The 15,236-nt window shown below is 41.3% G+C and overlaps 1 protein-coding gene and 1 long non-coding RNA gene across 2 annotated transcripts in view; one reads left to right on the top strand and one right to left on the bottom strand.

Moving 5' to 3' along the window:
- The window catches only part of SPON1 (spondin 1), a 285,884-nt gene that overhangs the window by 76,527 nt on the left and 194,121 nt on the right, over positions 1-15,236 (top strand). The window lies entirely within an intron of this gene.
- LOC143644713 (uncharacterized) overlaps positions 1-15,236 on the bottom strand; it is a 48,213-nt gene that overhangs the window by 23,271 nt on the left and 9,706 nt on the right. The gene's annotated exons all lie outside the window — the stretch shown is intronic.

The following is a 15,236-nucleotide window of genomic DNA, read 5'->3' on the forward strand; positions in this document are numbered from 1 at the left end:
GGGTGTCAGGATCCCCAAAAAACATCTTGACAGAAACATGATTGTCCCTCTATTTATGGGGTCTTTTCAGTAAACTTATGTAGTTTTTATTCATTTAGATTTGCACATTCTTGTAAGACTTTCTTCCCTGTGGGCATTTTATAATTGTATTGCTTTTGTGAGTGGGACAATTTTTCCTATTATATTTAATAGTCATTGATTGCTTGTGTTTAGGAAAGCTGGTGGTCTTTGTACCTTGCCTTTGAACTGGATGCTGCTAAACTCCCTCGATAGTTCTGATGGCTCTTTCTTTTGGGGGAAATTGTTGATGTGAATAATCATATCATCTGAAAATAATGAATATATATACTTTTTTCTTTTTCATGTTTTAGTTCATTATCTAGCACCTTTAGTGCAATATTGAATAGTGATATTCATGCTTATTCCCAATTTTAACAGGAATACTATTAAATTTCACTTTTAAGTATAATATGTGGTTCAGGTATCATATCAATTCCTTTATCAAGTATAGGAAGATCCTTTATCTAGTTAAGGAAGATTCCTTCTTTGCCATATTGCAGGATGGTACTTGAGAAACCAACCTAGTATTCAACCTATTATTCAACCTATCAAACAATCAGGCAAACAGCATTACATGTGCATCTATCATGTGTCCAGAATATACTAGGTGCTGAGAAAGACTCAGAGTATAAAGGACGATTCTGATTTTCAAGGCTCTTTCAATCTAGTTGTGGTATAAATAAAATATACACATATGTAACAGATATAAAACAGATGGATAGATAGAATGACATTGCAAATGGGGCAAAATGTTAAAAGTTGGTGGATATGTTATCTAAGTTGGGAGTATGTTGGAATTCTCAGCCTGGATTTTGTATTATTTTTGCAACTGTCCTATAAGTTTGAAATTATTTCAGAATAAAAAATTTTGAAAAAATAGATATGCAAGAGTTACCAAACCAAAGACAGCATGAAATAGGTACAAACTGAACATGCTTAGAGTTCAGAATAAGTGACTAAGGCATGAAACAACCAGAGTTTCTTGGAAACATTAGATTTTATATCTTGAAGGCAAGAGTAGGGTTTGCCTAAATGGACAAAAAGGCAAAAGTTAGGTAAGGGAATTGAGGGTGAGGATACCAACTTTGACACATAGTCCTCACTAGAAAAAAGGGGAATGTGAAAAAGGGATTTTCACTTTTTCTGTGGTGTTTGGGTAATATCCTTGGGAAAAGGCAGCCTGGTAGAATAAGCTGCAGAATGATGGCTCTAACACCTGCTTGGTTAGTTGTGTTTCTTTGCCCTAGAGTACTAGGAAGAAAGTGCATAGCAGTTACGCCTCCCTTTTGGCACAAACCTGACACTATTTCCATTTTCCATTTGGATGCAAAGATTTGAACATTTCTAAATGACAGGCTTTGCACTCAGCCCTCTGTATAGCCTTCACCCCAAGGATGAATGACCCCGTCCTTTCTGTTTCCCTGGTACACTACACTGCAGCAAGAATGCTGCTAACCTTTATAGCAAAGTAGCAAGTGACCAAAAGAAAAAGCCCCTGAGAAGATGTTTATAGACCCAGTTGAGGGAAATCCTCCCCCCTTAGTCTGACTAAAGTTTTGTCCCATAAAGAAATCCTCTCTCCATGCATTTATTATATTTGGGGAGCCTTCTAACACCCAGTTGTCCCTTCCTGGAAAGTTCTGAGATAGGGGTCATCCTTCTCCTAAGGCAATAACTATTTTAGTGAACCATTTGAGGAGCACAACCTTATACAACAATGATTGGTGTTCTAGTTTGCAAGCTGCTGGAATGTGATATACCAGAACTGGAATGACTCTTAAAAAGGAGAATTTAATAAGTTGCAAGTTTATAGTTCTAAGCCTATAAAATTGTCCAAACTAAGGCACCCAGGGAAAGATACCTTAATTCAAGGAAAACCGATAGATCAGGAACACCTCTATCAACTAGTCATGGGGTTGGCATCTGCTGGTCCCTTGCTCCTGGTCTCTGTTGCTTTCAGCCTCTGTTCCTGTGGAGGTTCCTCACTTTGCTTCTCCAGGGCTGGCTTTCATCTCTTGGATTCTCTTGGCTCTCACCAGGTTCTGACTTACTTAACATCTCATGCAATGTCTCCTGGACTTAAAGCATCTCCAAATATCCATGTCTCTGTTTTCCAAGTGTCAGCTTCTCTGCCAGCTCTGCTCTGAAGTTTCTGTCAGCTCTGAGGCTTCTGTCATTTCTGGCTCTCTCCAAAATGTTTCCTCTTTTAAAGGATTCCAGTAAACTAATCAAGACCCACCTGGAATGGGTGGAGTCACATCTCCATCTAATCAAAGGTCACATCCACAATTGGACACATCATATCTCCATGGAGATAATCTGATTAAAAGATTCCAACCTGCAATATTGAATCACATTTTTTAAAGAATTGGCTGCTCCACAAGATTGAATCAGAATTAAAATATAGCTTTTCTGGGGTGCATAATACTTTCAAACTGGCACAGTTGGTTATAGGCAGTAATAATAACCACAAGCCAAGCACTGGTCTAATGCATAGCAAATACTTATTTAATCTTCAAAACAACCCTATGGACTAGCTACTGAGGAGAAAGTGGAAGCACAAAGAGGTTAAGTAATTTTCCCAAGGTCAAGCAACAGAGCTGAGATGTGAACAGAAGCAGCAGGGCCCCAGTCTGTTATTTTAGTTCTGCACTTGGCCACCTCAGACGGGCACCACTGGATCAGATAGAACTCCTGCCCTTCCTCTTACCTAACATCTTCAGTTGCCAGGTCCTGTCAGTCGGGCTTCTTAAGTGACTCTTTTGTCTCTTGTTTGCTTTCTGTTCATTTTGGGTCAATGAAATAACCTTCTCCCATCTGCAGCATCAACAAGATCTGAGGATGTATTCGATGTTCCCCATCAACAAAAAATAAAGTCAAATTTCCTTAGCATGGCATTCAAGGTTCTTCATGTCTTCCTCCAGATATCTTGACAGCCTCATTTCTAGGCACTCCTCTTCCCCACACTAGACTATGGGCTTCATGAAGGCAGGGATCATTTCCATTCTTCTATGTGACCCTATGTAGAAGCTGCAAACTACAGTCTGGGAGCCAAATCCAGCCAACCACCTATTTTTGTAAATAGTTTTATGGAACAGCCATGTTCACTCATTTACGTGCTGTTAATGACTGCTCTCACATGACAGTGGCAAAGCTGATAAATTACAACAGAGATCATACATCCTATAAATATTTACTATCTGGTCCTTTATAGGAAAAGTTTTCCAACTCCTGTTTAATGCAAAGTCCAGTGATACTAAGTTAATAATTGTTCATTCCTGGCCTGGGTTCTCCTAAAAGTCCAGCTGAGACAAAGAGATACATGCAAGTAGTTTATTTGGGGGCTAATCCCAAGCAGGATGAGGGAAAGGAAGAGGATTTGATATAGTCTTATTGACTTGGCCATCACCACAGGAAACTAGTGTTTGATCCTACTGGGACCTTCTGAGGTACTTATGACATAGTGCTCAGAACAGTATGTCCAGAAATGAAAGGGGACTTCTTTACCCATTGGCTTCCATTCCCCATTGATCAAGGATGGCCCCACCAGCATTAACTCCTTATACTTCTGAGTTGCACACATGTGGGTGTTCAGCAGGTTCTGAACACTGCAGCATTATAGAAGCTCTCAGGCAGGAAGCAAGTAGTACACTACCCAGCCAAGGTGAGCATCATTTGATTACAGTAGGGCAAAGCTGCTCAAAGTCTGGGTAGAACTGGACACTGCAACAGTGGCTGGAGGCATGGTTGGGCTGAGATGATATGAAAAGGTACATGGAGGTCGAATGCATTGATTAATATGAATAATGGTGTTAGTGGCTTAAATGTATTGCCAAGCGCTATGCTGGCAGCATTGCTTCAAAACCCTGTTGGTAACTAAAAATACTAAGCTACACTGGTGAGCTTGACACCTCTCCTCCTTCTGCTCCAGTTCATCTGTGGGGAGCAGGGCAGAGTCCCCATTGTAAACCAAGGGGTAAAGGACTGACTGTGGGGGGTGATGTTTTCCCCAAGTGAAAAAATTAAATATCATTTAGAAAATTGAAAACAAGCCCAGGGACCTGGCAAGAGACAGGCTCATTAGTGGTAAGAGAGGATAAGTATTAAAGAGGAATTAGCAATAATTAGTAGTTCATAGGGCTCACACACTCATTTCATCATCAAAGCAAAAAATATAGAAGACCCACATGAGATGGACTCTCTATGTGATTTAGAGGAAACTGGCAGGGTAAGGAGGATCTGATGTGGCTGGGGTGAGGTTTATCCTGCAAATATTTCTGGCATTAGGCGGCAAGAAGAGCCACAGGCTCCATTGTTGTAAATCAGGTGCCTTTCACTTGTGGCAGGCTAGAACCTTTTCTTCGGAGAGCAGTTGAAAGTCCAATACCATGGCTAAAAGGGGTGATGTGTGTTTGGTCCATGTCTTCATTTGCCAAGCTGCTGTGATAGATACCACACAAAGGATTGACTTAAACAAGGAATTTATTTTCTCACAGTTTTGAAGTCTAAAAGTTCAACATCAAGACCTCAACAGGCCTGCTTTCTCCTGGCATCTGTAGCATTCTGTGCTGGCTGGTCGCAATCCTTGGGGTTCCTGTGACTTTCTCGGAAGGGCTGCATCCAAAGTTCCTCTGCCTTATAAGGACTCCAGTCACATGGATTAAGACCTACCCTGATTCCATTTGGTTTCATCTAATTAGGATCATCAAAGATTCTCTGGACAAATGAGTCCACACCTTAATTAATAACATCTTCAAAGGTCCTGTTTATAAGTGGAATCACATTCACAGAGATGTGGATTAAGACTTGAACATGCCTTTAAGGGGGCCGTGATTCAATCCCTATCAGTTCAGGAAGACCTAGATCCTACCATCCAACAGAATTCAGATGGCAGGGATTTCTAGGGGACCAGAAGGAGCAGTTCCAGGGGAGCAGTCCAAGGACAGCAGAATTTTATTCAACAATTGGAGTCCCTCAAGTGCAGGATCCAGTCCCTCGGGAGGAACCAGCCAAGAGTGAACAGCTGCAGAGGAGCAGGCACTAGACAGAGCTCCAAGCCATAGCAGTAAACTGAAGCCCAGGTGGGAACCAGAAGCCCTGAGCTGTGGACCATGCCAACATGGTGGGGGCTGGGGAATCTAAAACTTGGTGGGCTCACAAGAGTACCTAGCCCACCCAGTTTTGAACCAGGGCTCAGGTTTATGGCAGTAAGAACATTTCCAGTCCTCTCCCACTGAAGAAGCAGGAATTGCCAATATATTCTATGCCCTGGTTGGGAGTGGGATCAAAACAGGATGTTTTTACCCTGTAGATGTTTTTTGACATAAGATGATCAAAAGATAAAACCGAACTTTGCATAATAGTGAGAAAACACCAGAGGGTATCAGACCTAGTTTTTAACATTAAGAAACAAATCATTAGCCTTTCCACACGTATTTTTAAACCAGAGAGTACACACAATAGACATGTTGCTCCACCCCCAAGTTTCAGCCCATCCCTGGGAAGGACAGTGATGGCTCTGATGCAGGAACAGGAAAGGGCAAAGACCACAAAGTCTTTCAGAGTCATGAGTAAATGGAAAATACTTTGACATATTTTATCCTGCCATCAAACAGCTTGAAAAGATGCTTTACACTTACCATGTGACCACAGTGCTGCAAAGTCACATACCCAGGCAGTAGTTATTACATCTGGAAGAAGCAAAAGCTGGAAAACCATCAAAGATGCAAATGATGCTCCAAAGACAAGCCGAGTCCTCAATGCTATGGAAGACGGCATCCTTCTATTGATGCCCGCCAAGGATCTCAATCACTGTTCATTTCACTATTGTCAAAGAATTCTTCTTGCCTTATTTGCATCCTTGAGCTTGCTTGCCATGGAGAATCCCCAGGATAAAGTCAGAGAAGAAATGAGATTACATAAGAAGAAAGAATGTCCCCTTTCCTTCCTGATTAATTATTGCGAGCTGATATCAGCTACATTTTTCCTTGGGCATTTCCCTAACATTTCACACTTAATAGCCCTTGAAAGCAGGGAATACAAAGGAGAAAAAGCTCCTTTATTTCTTAGTTCTATGTTATTCATAAATGAAAATCATTGTTAATTTAGGAGTTTGACAGCTGGGGTACATTTGTAAGTCCAGAGCAGCTGTCACCAGCACTCCAGTTTATTTTTCAAACAGATGTTTAATTTGACTTTAGTGCTAGTGCCAGTTTTTTTTTTTTTTTTTTGAGGAGAAAAGAGGGGGAAGCAGAAATAGAAATAATCATTATATTCATCATTTGGTTTCCTTTCAAAACATAAATCGGCATGATTAACGATGACATCAGAATTGTTCTAATTGCAGTTTTGGGTGCAGGAGCTATCATCTCCTACGTGGTCCAAAGTCCATCACTGCCCTCTCCCCATAAAGTCAAAGGCTCTTTTGTGGTAATTACACCCACATTCTGAGCAACAGTTCCAGCTACTCAGAAGAGCTTTCCAGAGTGCAGAGAAAAAACGGGCAATGGGTGGTGAATGATAGGTGACTGGGACATAACCCCAGAAGAAAGCCACAGGGCTGAGTCTGGTCTTGTGGCTGTGGAAGCAGGAAACCAGGGAGAGCAGAGTCCTTGGAATGGTAGCCAGGGTCACACATTCACTCTACTATATTCACCATGCCCGTGCAACCCCAGGCAGCTGGATTCATGTATGCTCACAGTGTGCAAATTGGTCTCAGTGTACAAAATTAAACACATCTGTAGCTCAACATAGACATCTGATGAGTCAGCATGTACGTGCCAGTCCACATTACTTGGAGGCAACTTCCTTGCAGTAGCTGTGTGTCTAGGTAAACTCACCAGTTGCCAGGTCTGATTTCTCTACCCTTGCTTTTTGTATGTTTGGCTTTTGCTTCTTTTTACTTTCTATCAGTTGGCTGGTCAATGGCGTCTTGACAGTGCCTCTATAGTGTAGACACTATTTGCAATCACACACATCTTTCTACTTGTTTCTTTGAACGTTGAGTTGGAAGACTCGCCTTGCCTTCTTTGCAGTTGACAATGGTGATAGATGCTGGCTGAAGAAGAAAACACCCAAAGGAAAAATTTGGCAAATGTTCTGGATATCAGCTCTTAAATCACTTTGATGGAGGAATAATCCACATGCTCACTCAACCAGAGCTAGAAGCAACAGAGGACACTTCAAAAAGAACCAAAGGATATGGACTCTAATGGACAAGTCTGTCTCCTGAAAGGGCAATCTCCAACCGTTTTACATACAAATTATTATTTGCAGATTATTTAGTCCCAAGGCAATTCTTACTTAACTACAGAAAGACCAGCCTTCTTCCAGGTTGACCTCCCAAGAGTTTCTGGGAATTCATGGAGAATTCCTATGAATTATTACATGTATCCCCCAAACCTAGCTGTTGTTTGTCATCTCAACTATCCACCTGGGTCTAAACTATGGGTCTCCTCCACAGGCACCTGCTCCCAGTGTCTTTGCTCCAAGCTTGAATTCACAACCATCCTTTAATGCCCCAAACCACAGTGGTTAATAAGATGTTGAAAGTTTGAGGAGTGCCAGGAGGGAATCATAATGCAAAGGACCTATATAACTGGATTATAGGATTGGCTGCTCTCAAGGTCTACAAACCCAAGCCTATCTCTGGGTGTCCCCAGCTCGCGTGGCTCCTGTCTCACATTGGTGGACATCAGGTTCCCTGTCTAACCTCAGTGGACAGTTTCCTTTCCCCAAAAGATTGCCCCTGTACAAGTCTCACTTGCTCCCAATTCTAGACCCAACTCCCTTCAAGACCAGCTTGTTTAGCATGTGGTTAAGAAAGTGGAATCACAGATCAGCATGTCTGAGTTTGATTCACACTCTACCACTTACTAATGACTTTATGCAAATAATTTTAAACAGTGCCCAGATGCTGCCCCTGTAAAACGGGAATGACAATAACACCTACTTAGTGGGGTTGCAGTGAGGATCAAATGAGTTATTACATGTAAAGTGCTTAGACCAGTGTCTGGCACAGAGTAAACTCTATATGGGGCTATTTATTATTATTATTATTGTTACTTTACATTTGCATAAGTAAAGATCATCACATAGGTTTTTTTCCAAAACAAAGGCGTGATTTACCTCAGAAGTGAATTTCCGTTTCTGGCACTTAAAAACTATAAGTTTTAAAGATGTTTTTTTGAGCTTCAAAAACTGGTAAGTTCTAGTCTCCTGTGAGTCTGCATTCCTTTTACTTGTTTGCTCCTTGCCATTCCCATAAAGAACATGACATCAAGAAATAGGTATATGTATGATATCAAGATATATATATATAAGAAAACCATAAAATAATGTCATCATATTAAACTTTAAATAATCAGGACCAGGGAAAATAAAAATTAAAACTGAATGTTTACACAGGAGGAAAGCCAAGCACAATATATATGGGTGCTAAGTTCCCATGCAGTTATTAGAGTAAAGGATTATGATAATAAACAAGTGATAAGCAAATAATAACATAAAATGGAAACCCAGAGGTCATCTGATATAAATAAACACATAGGTAAATGAAATAAATGAATAATTGAAAAGTTTGGTAAGGAACAGGATATTAATATAATCTTGAATCACCTGCCCTGAAAATATCTAATAACTACCAAAGGAAAAACAGGAACTTTAAAGTGGAGTCGTCTAGCAGACACTGGTAACGGGACAAATCTAAACTTAAATGATGTGCCACCTGATAGGATGTCATGAGAAGAATGTGGCATCACTTCTATCATGTCCCTGCTAAAGACACATAACCTGAATCTAATCATGAGGAAACATCAGACAAATGCATTTTGCAGAATAACTCACATATAATCTTCAAAAGTTTCAAAGTCATAAAAATTAAGGAAAGACTGAGAAACTGTTCTAAATTGAAAATCACTAAAGAGACATGAAATCTAAATGCAAACTGCTTTTAACTCCACTGCCAGATATTTTTGGAAACGTGAAGGAGTCTAAGAATGAGAAAGATGGTAGTAATGTATTGTGGTATTGTGGTTATGTAAGGAATATCCTTCTTTTTAGGGTAAAGTTCTCAAAGTGATTGGGTATCATTTCAACAACTTTCAAATGGTTCAGGGGGAAAAGTTCCTTAACGGGGTATAGGAGGATTGGGTGCTGGAAGGGAAAATAGAAGGGCTGCATTTGCATATTCCCTTCTTTTCTTTCTTCATCCAGAATTGTGGGCTAAGATTTGGATTAGAAGACGGTGGGTTCAATAGAGAAGACAGGCGAGGACTTGCCAGGTCTGAGAGACTAGGCTGAATTCATTCCTTCTCTGATTTCTTCACCAGCGGGTGTTCCATACCAGGCACCATGCCAGACTTCAAGGATGCAGAGCTGAACAGGACACAGCCTCTGCCTGCCAGGAACTTGTGGAGTGCTGGGGAAATTGACAAGTCAATAGGCAGCAACTAGGTGGTATGAAAAGTACTACCGTGGAAGAAGCAATGGAGTGGGGTGGATGGGCACCCAACCAAGTCTGGGGGTGGAGAAGAAAATCCAAAGAGTACAAGGTAACAAACAGCAATGGCAAAAAATAATAGGGGAGAGCAAGAAGAGGGAACAGAGTATGGGACAACCCGTAGACCAGAGAAAGCAGGAAAGATTTGGAGACCTGCAGGTGGGTCTGATGATGGAGCAGGAAAGGGTGCAAGTGGGGAAGAGATGGGGCCATGCTAAAGCATTTGACCAGGACTTGAGGCTCAATGAATGTTAGTTTCCTCTTTTCTTCTCTTCCTTTTCCCTTCTTTATCCAGAACATCCTTCCTCTGATCATTCAGCTCAGCATTGATCTAAATTGTAATCACAACAATAATTGCTAAAATATGTACCAACAGCCATGTAATGAAGATTCTATTGTTTTCCCCATTTAACATAGAAGGAAAGTGAGGCACAATTTGCCCAACTAGGGTTTTTTTTTATTTTGCTAGGCTGCTATAAAAAAATGGTTTAAGGCACACAATGGTTTGCCTTAAACAACAAAAATTTATTGGCTCACAGTTTTACAGCTAGAAGTCTAGAATCATGGTATCAACAAGGTTTGCATTCTCCTGGGTCTGTAGTACTTGGGTGCTGGCTGCTGGTAATCCTTGGGTTCCTTGACTTTTATTTCTGCCTCTGTCACATGGCCATCTCTCTCTCTCTCTCTCTTTGTGTCTCTTCTGCTGGTTCCCACTGACTTCCATCTTCTTCCTGTATGGACTTTCCCAACTTCTGGCCTCCGGTTTCTTCTCTTTACAAGGCCTTTAACAATGTGAATGAAACCTATCTTCATTCAGTTGGGTCACTTCTTAACATCTTCAAGACTTCCAATTATGGTGGGTTCCTACTCATAGGGATGAGGATTAAGATTAAGAGCATGTGTTTGTTGGGGTACATGATTCAGTCTACACAGTAGTAATGCTGGGATTTGAATGCCAGTCAATTTAACTCCATAACCTAAGCCTTTGATCTGCCAGAGCGTGTGAGTGCACCTTTAATAAGCCTTAGTTCTCCCAAGGATTATCTGTCTTTTATAAAGCGGACTCATGGGCTTCAATAGTTCTCTAATTAGAGGGGCAAATTGGGGAGATGCTTGTGGACTGTGGCCTGTCGGTCCATCACCTCCCTTTCATCTCATTCACTGCCTTCCCATCCCTGCACTGCCGCAGTCATGTGAGACCCACCGACCATGGGGCCAGGTGAATCTGGGCTGGATCAGGTGAGAGTTTTACCCAAGGTGGCTACAGAGCCAGGGCAATTCATAGTGGAGTTGGGCAACAAAGGTCGAATCAAAGAAGAAGCACTGAGGATCAGGTCCTGAGGGCCCTCGGTGGGACAGGTAGTAACAAAGAAAGACCTAGGCACAAAATGTGAGCCAGGACAAGCAGTCAAAGGTGGAAACTGCAAATAAGGCAATAGTGTAAGAAGCTGTCCATATATGTTGACAGGAGCACTTGACTTCAGGCAAAAAGGAATATCAAGACATTTTTTTCACCATTCCTGATCCCTCCCCCCCACTACACAGGACTCAGTTACTCGCTTAACAAACATTTAGTGAGCACTTTTCATGTGCTAGGCCTTGTGGTAGGTGTGGGAGAGGGTAAAAGAGAGACCCAGGCAGAGGGACAGGCCTGTGAATATTCATCTGAGAACCCAAAGCCTCTTTTGAACAAGGCTGCATTTCCATTTTCACTTTAGCCTCTAGAACCAAGCCAGGAAGTGACAAACAGTTATGGCCTGGGTACTGGAAAACATCAGGCTTCCCTCAACAACTGATGCCATAGCCAACTCTGAAACAACTCTTCACACAAAAGTTGAATGATTCCTCCACAGACAGGAAAAGCTTCCCATTCTGTACCTTTCTGGCAATCACTAGACATTCTCCTGTGTGCTGTCTTGAAGCTGTTATGCTTCAGAAAAGTAATGTCCTTTTTCCTGATCCGATCTTATGGGGACAGCCATGTTTCTTTTAATCCTGATTCAAGATTGTGGGGTAGAAATGCTGATTGAGTTGTTTCCATGGAGATGTGACACACCCAGTGGGAGTAGGACCTTTTGGTTAGATGCAGATGTGACTCCACACACTCAAGGTGGATCTTGATTCGTTTACTGGAGTCCTTTAACAGAAGAAACATTTTGGAGAAAGCTCAGAGCTGACAGAGATGCAGACATTTAGAGATGCTTGGAGTGCCAACAGAGAGAACAGATGCCTAGATGCGGATGTTTGGAGATGCAAAACCCAGCAGACAGCATCATGTACCTTGACATGAGATGCTAAGTGAGCCAGAATCCAGAGTCACGTCCCAGGGGAGCAAAGTGAAGGCCCACAGAGGCTTAGAGAGGAAACCACTGGCATCAGAACCTGGAAGCAATGGAACCGGGAATAAGGGCCAGCAGACACCAGCGTGTGCCTTCCCATGTGACAGACATCAGCCTTTCTTGAACCAGGGTATCTTTCTATGGATGCCTTAGTTTGGACATTTTTATGGCCTTAGAACTGTAAGCTTGTAGCTTAACCTTTCTATTTCTGGTATATTGCATTCCCGCAGCATTTAGCAAAGCAAAACATCCTGCTGATCATACTTTTAGAGATAGTTCTTGACTGGTTGAAACTAGTCCATTAGACAAAGTTTGCCCGCTTGCAGGTGGTCTTTGAGGTCAAATGGGTCAAGGTTGGAGTCCTGGCTCTACCCAGTGTGAGCCTGTTTTCTCCATCATAAAGTGGGGATAAGGAGTTAAGGCATGGGAAGTACCCTTTTACATTTTTGAAGTAATTTAGGATTTACAGAGCACCTTCACAGCTTCTCTTATGGGGTTAACATCATTACCACCATGGGAAAGCTGGCTCAGAGAGGTACCAGGATTTGAGCTGAGTCATATAGACCCTGGGTGTAAAAGTCAGGATGGAAATCTGTTTTCCATCACCGCTTTTAAGATAGAAAGGATTTGTTGGTTCCTTTACACATTTCTTTTTATGATGATTCAAATGTACTGTGTAACACTCGGGATACCAGAATGCTAACTTGTCAGATGGGAGGCAGGAGAGCCCATTGGATAAGATTCCGGATTGTGGGGTTGAACTCATTGGGTTACTGATCCTGAATCCACCTCTTAAGAGCTGTATCAACTTGAGCAAATTACTTAATCCCTCTGTGCCTGGACTTTTTTCATCTGCAAAAGAAGATAGTAGTACTTCATAGGAGGGAGAATTAAAGGAGATAATTCATGTCAGTGGTTCTCCACCCCGGCTATACATTAGAATTTCCTGAGCAGCTTTTAAAAACCACCAATGTTCCAACCCCAACAGCTGAAATTCTGATCTAATTAGTCTGGGATAAATCAGGGCATCAATACTTGTTAAAATCTCTTACAAATGATTCTGATGAGAAGCCTGGGCTGAGAACCCCTGAATTAAATAAAATGCTTAGCCTGGCACAGAATAAGCACTCAGTAGATGTTAGGTATTCCTGTTATATGGGTTGATGATAAAGCCAAGGCACATGGGCTAACACTAATAAACTGTATGAACATCCAGTGGGCCCAACTACTGTGCAGTGCACTGGGGGTAGGTGCAGAGATAAGTGTGAGAGAATTCCTACCTCAGGGTTTAATTAACTCTCTAAATGGGCAAAGAAGACATAAATATATAAGATGTTAAGTAACAAGACAAGGTTTTAGGTAGAAGGATGATAGCATTTTTAAAGCACCTACTATGCACTATACACTTTCCATACCAGCTTAGCTTACTAATGTGCATAAGAGCCCTGTTAGGTAGGTATTAACCCCAATTGGTAAGGCAAAATACTGAGATTCAAGGATGCAATCACGTACTACATACTGAAGAGGCAGATCCAGGACCAAACCTGATCTGCCTGACTACGGAGATCTTTCCATTATTGGTGCTCTTTTTACTACACTGATCTGATGGTGATTGTAAAGAGAAGTACTGAACTAGTTGGGATTAGAATTTAGAAGGTTCAAATCCCCAACCTTTAAGGTCTGTCTATGTATGTATGTATGTATGTATGTATGTATTTATCATTCTATGTATGTCATTCTATACATTTATCCTTCCAATTTTCCACCCGTCTACCTGATTCTGTTACCCAGTGTTTTAGACTCCTTGGTTGCTCAAGCAAGTATGATGCAATGGGTTGGCTTAAACAATGATAATTCTTAGCTTATGGTTTTGAGGTTAAGAGAAAGTCCAAATCAAGATGCCATCAAGGTGATGCTTTCTTCCTGAAGGCTGGCATTCTGGGGCTGGCTGCTGGTGATCCCTGGTCCTTGACTCCTCTGTCACATGGCAATGCATATGGTGGCCTCTTTGTTCTCTACTGGGCTCCACTGAGTTTCTTCCCATGGCCTTTTCTCCTATCTGTCTGAATTTCATTCGGCTTATACAGGACTCCAGTAATAGGATTAAGCCCCATCGTGATTGAGGTGGGCCACACCATAAGTGAAATAACCTTATCAAAAAGGTCCTACTTATAGTGGGTTCACACCCACAAGAATAGATTAAGTTTAAGAACATGTTTTTCTGGAGTACATTCAGCTCCAAACCACCACACTCAGCATGATTTAAAATAAAATTTTCAGTCTAATTAAATATGTTGCTTAAAAGGTCAACTTTTGGGGTAAATTTTAATTACTTCTCCATTTGCTTGTATAAAGTTAAAAAAAATAGCATTAAGCTAAACAATATAACACTTCCAGTAATTCATAGAGGAAATAGGATAGCTGAGGTTATGGCTTAAAGTGTATGTAAATGGTTTCAGAGCATTTAATGTAGATTAACTAACAGTCCTAAACAGTAATACAAATAGGGAAAAACAAATTTATCGTGATTAAATACACTCAGAGACTATTTATTCTGTTAATTGTTAAAGTATAGTCAACAGTCAGATTGCAGAGATACTTGCAGCTGCAGCTCCGAAATAGCCCGTCCTCCACTCAGATGTTGCTAATTAATACGATTTTCCTAATAACAGTTTTCTGATAGCAGACAGACAGTAGCAAATCAAAACAACTTCGTTTTTATGCTAATGAGCCCCAACAAAAACAAACGAAAAAAAGAGAGCCCAACAGGATCCAAATGAGGATGTTCCTAACTGCAGATTTACATGTGGTATTTGTCATGCACAGTTGACCCTCACTGCAGGAAGTTACTGCACAAATACACTGGATGTGGGATTGCATGGAAAGTCACATCATCAGTTACAATCATACTGGGTCACAATGGGATATGCCACAGACTCCATGAGGGAGCAGAAATTTATTTTTTTCCAAAAGAGAATTCAAGCAGGCTGCTTTGCATTCTTCAATATATGGACCCTCTACTGGGGAAAATTATCAGGAAGGCAACCCAAAGGTGGCCAGCATCCTTCATGTCCAACCCATCTATGGTTTTCTCTGTCTTATGTATTGGTCCAAAGTCCAATCAGTTGCAGCTAATTGGTTTTGCCCGAAACAGTTTGCATAAATCATAACAATTTATTTTTCACAATCTGATTTGGGTTTGCAAAGAAGGGCACCAGGCACATGGAAGACACCAGGATTTGTTAGCTTTTTCTCCTGATAATCCAGTACAATGGCATTGCAAATGGGACCAGTCAGTGACACTATATCCCCAGCCATGAGGGACTTCTGGGGGTATC

This window comes from Tamandua tetradactyla, chromosome 8, assembly GCF_023851605.1.
Source record: "Tamandua tetradactyla isolate mTamTet1 chromosome 8, mTamTet1.pri, whole genome shotgun sequence".
NCBI lineage: Eukaryota > Metazoa > Chordata > Mammalia > Pilosa > Myrmecophagidae > Tamandua > Tamandua tetradactyla.